Genomic DNA, 4296 nt, shown 5'->3' with positions numbered 1-4296 from the left:
GTCTTTGTACCAAGGAAAAGTTCACAACTCCCCTATTGTATGTTCCACATACTTGTTAAAATACCGTATTAAGTGTACTTTTAATTATAAATGCATCATTTACAGGTTGGCCTAACTTTCAAAAATGATCCTCCGAATCCCGTTGAAAATTTCCCTAACGAAATTCTTATATTACTACTGAAGATAATGAACAAGATGATCCTAATTTCACTTGTGCGGCTGTTGATAACGAAATAAAAATTGATAATATCAATAATTTACTAGAAAAATTTGGCGTGAGCCCGGTAAAAATTCGCCGAGTCTCTTGTCCAACAAACAAAGAAAAAGTCAAATTAGCTGCGAGCGTTGAGAATTGAAAAAAGGGACTGACTGTAGTGCGCGTCTTTCTAGAAATTCTGAAATCGGAGGTTTTGACAAAAACCTTGAAGAATTGCTGGTATTGCTTAATAGTAAAAAGAATCGTACAGATAAAATACATGTGCTCACTTTCATCCCAGATTCATGGACGATTAAAAAAATTCGAGAATATTTTCATGTGTCTCGACGAATGGCCGCTGCAGTTAAAAAACTTCGGAAATCGAAAGGCATTGGATCGCAACCAGAGAGAAAAAAAGGTCGCCCAATCGATCCAAATATAATTGAAGCAGTTCAGAATTTTTTATCGGTCTGATGAAGTAAGTCGCATGACTGCAGGTGTTAAACAATATAAAACAGTAACAAATATAGGAGCTGGCCATCGTTAACAGAGAAGATTATTATCAGATAAAATCGAAAACATCCATAGAGAATTCTAAGAGAAATTTCCAGGAATTCAAATATCACTTTCAAAATTTAAAAAATTGCGCCCGCAAGAGTGTAGGCAGTTCCATTCTTTTATTCCAAAAGTTAAAAATTCCATCGAGTGCAAAATATTTTCAGCCCACGATCAATCTAAAATTATACCCATTATGTAAAAATAAACTACATGAAAAGTGTAAAAAGCGTGAATGATTTTCATTTTTTTCTTGAAATATCAAATGAATATGCGATATCTGTATAACTTTCTATATCTTTTCACTTTTTGTGTCCGTCCGTGAATTGTTGTTGTGTTTCAGCGAGAAATTTTAAGGGCATTTGCTGACTGAACTTACAATGTAGGTATATATCTGATATGTAAACATAAACGTTAGTAATAAAGAAGTATATATGAAACCTTGCATGACAGCTTTTACATTCCTTTGAATACATTTGATTTAACCCTCCGATGTTCATATGGGTCTGGCCAGACCCATTCGATCTTTAAATGTATGTAGATCTTTTATTTTTAATATCTGAGGCTTCTTAGTCCATGACTTCCTAAAATGTAGTGTGCTAAACACAATGAAGTAGCAAAATTAAGATTTTTGCTATATTTGTTGTAAAAATAATAACTTTAAACTAATTTCGTTAATTAAGCTCACATGGGTCTGTGCAGACCCATATAAGCTTCTCATGTAAATTGGTTAACCGTTAGGTGTAAACAACTAAACTGTTAGCGGAGGCAGCGACAGAGATAATTTTTTAGTTGACATTTGACAATTAAAGTGAATACGTGTTTTTTAATTAGTGGGAAGTATTTTTTTTAATAAAATGGAACAAGTAAATATGGATGAAGTTGATGTGATGACGCATTTGCTTCGTAAGCTAAGTGCAGCAAATGTGAGTCCGGAAGAACGTCAGCGACTTCAGGCACAAATTGAAGAAATTATGGGACAGGAGTCCGATCCATTTGAAACAAGTGGCGACGTGGAAGATGATGAATATTTTCCAGATGAAGATGACTTCGGTGAAGCATCAGATATGGAACAGGAAGTCGAGTTAGAGGCTGTTCTGGATGCAAACCATGATGATATGGAGAATTTGTATAGAGAACCTACGCCCTTCAGGCTTCAACCACAATGGAATCATGCAGCACATCTATTACCCAGGGCCTTATATACAGGTCGAAAGATGGTAAGATGTGGAATTCAAATCCTCCACCACCTGGAAGGCCTCGTTGTCACAATGTTACAACTACGAGGAGCGTCACCGAGTCATAAAGCTCTTTTCAAGCTATTGCTGTCTCCTGTGACCTGGATTTGTGACTCTGTTTCAAACTACCCTTTGAAAGGTATAATTTATACCGGAAAACCACCAGGTGGACAGCGAGAAACGAATCAAGGTGAACGGGTCGTCATGAAATTGATGGAAAATTATATGGAAAGCGGTAGGACTGTTTATGCTGACAATTTTTTTTCAACATACAACTTGGCAGAAATGTTGATGGATCGTAGAGTGGCTTTCGTCGGTACCGTAAGAAAAAATAAGACCTTCATTCCGCATGAATTGCTTAACCCGAAGCGTGATGTTAAAAGCACTTTATTTTGTTATCACAATAATAATATCGGTCTGTGCTCGTATATGGCAAAGCCGAAAAAGCCAGTAATTATGTTATCCACTGCCCATTACCGTCAAAGCACCGATCCATTGAAAGGATTCAAGCCAGATCAAATTTTGGACTACAATAAATTTAAAGCGGGGGTAGATACAATGGATCAAATGTTGACTGGCTATTCATGCAAACGCTCGATAAACCGTTAGCCACTGGCAATGTTTTATAATATGCTTGATATTGCCGGTTTGGCCTCTTTCATCATCTATGACGAGCTGAATCCGGCAAAGCAGAGTGATAAGAGGCGCTCATTTATCATAGAATTGGCACGGCAGCTAGTTATCCCACATATGACGAAACGGGCGACTAACCCATTAGTAGGAGGTTTGCTCATATAAGACAATCATCTTTTCAATATCAAGGTGAGTATGAATTATATACACACCTACATATATCTCCGCGTATAAAGATATGTGTATGCATGTATTCATATTTACTAATTTAAAGTAAATAATTTCGCTACTTATAGGTACCGAAATCTTGTCCATCGACATCAGATGCAGCACAGCAACAATCATATGCTCAAGTTGCTTCAACAGGGTCATCGTGCTGCTTCTTCTTCGAAAAAGCGACGTAAAACTCGTTATAACTGCAGCAAATGTAATCGTCCCATATGTATTAATGAACATTCCATGCAACTATATAGTTGTAAACCCAATTCTTCTTCTTAATTAGCGCGATAACCGCTTACGCGATTTTGGCCGAGTTTAACAAAGCGCGCCAGTCGTTTCTTTCTCGTGCTAACCGGCGCCAATTGGACACACCAAGTGAAGCCAAGTCCTTCTCCACCTGATCTTTCCAACGCAGAGGAGGCCTTCCTCTTCCTCTGCTACCACCAGCTGGTACCGCATCGAATACTTTCAAAGCCGGAGCGTTTGTATCCATTCGGACGACATGACCCAGCCAACGAAGCCGCTGGATCTTTATTCGCTGCGCTATGCCTATGTCGTCGTAAAGCTCATACAGCTCATCGTTCCATCGTCTGCGATATTCGCCGTTGCCAACGTGCAAAGGTCCAAAAATCTTACGCAGAATCTTTCTCTCGAACACTCCAAGCGTCGCTTCATCGGATGTTGTCATCGTCCAAGCTTCTGCGCCATACGTTAGGACGGGCATGATGAGAGTCTTGTAGAGTGTTAATTTTGTTCGTCGAGAGAGGACTTTACTGCTCAATTGCCTACTTAGTCCAAAGTAGCACTTGTTGGCAAGAAAGATTCTACGTTGGATTTCAAGGCTGACATTGTTATCGGTGTTAATGCTGGTTCCTAAATAAACGAAGTCTTTTACAACCTCAAAATTATAACTGTCAACAGTGACGTGGGTGCCGATACGCGAGTGCGCCGACTGTTTGTTTGAAGACAGGAGGTACTTCGTTTTGTCCTCGTTCACCACCAAACCCATTCGCTTTGCCTCTTTATCCAGTTTGGAGAAGGCAGAACTAACAGCGCGGTTGTTAAGGCCGATGATGTCAATATCATCGGCATACGCCAGCAATTGTACGCTCTTATAAAAAATTGTGCCTGAGCGATTAAGTTCTGCGGCTCGTACGATGCTCTCCAACATCAGGTTAAAGAAGTCACACGACAGGGAGTCACCCTGTCTGAAACCTCGTTTGGTATCAAACGGCTCGGAGAGGTCCTTCCCAATTCTGACGGCGCTGCTGGTGTTGAGCAACGTTATCTTGCATAGCCGTATTATTTTTGTGGGGATACCAAATTCAGACATCGTGGCATACAAGTAACTCCTTTCCGTACTGTCGAATGCAGCTTTTAAATCGACGAAAAGATGGTGTGTGTCGATTCTCCTTTCATGGGTCTTTTCCAAGATTTGGCGTATTGTGAATAGTT

The 4296-nt window shown here is 39.6% G+C and overlaps 1 pseudogene; it reads left to right on the top strand.

The window, feature by feature from the left end:
- Positions 1–1725: 1725 nt before the first annotated feature.
- LOC129251387 (uncharacterized) lies at positions 1726–3120 on the top strand (annotated as a pseudogene).
- Positions 3121–4296: the final 1176 nt, after the last annotated feature.

Source organism: Anastrepha obliqua, unplaced genomic scaffold, assembly GCF_027943255.1.
Source record: "Anastrepha obliqua isolate idAnaObli1 unplaced genomic scaffold, idAnaObli1_1.0 ptg000012l, whole genome shotgun sequence".
NCBI classification, from domain to species: domain Eukaryota; kingdom Metazoa; phylum Arthropoda; class Insecta; order Diptera; family Tephritidae; genus Anastrepha; species Anastrepha obliqua.
The sequence above is the reverse complement of the archived record's forward strand: the minus strand, read 5'-3'. Positions and strand labels throughout refer to the sequence as shown.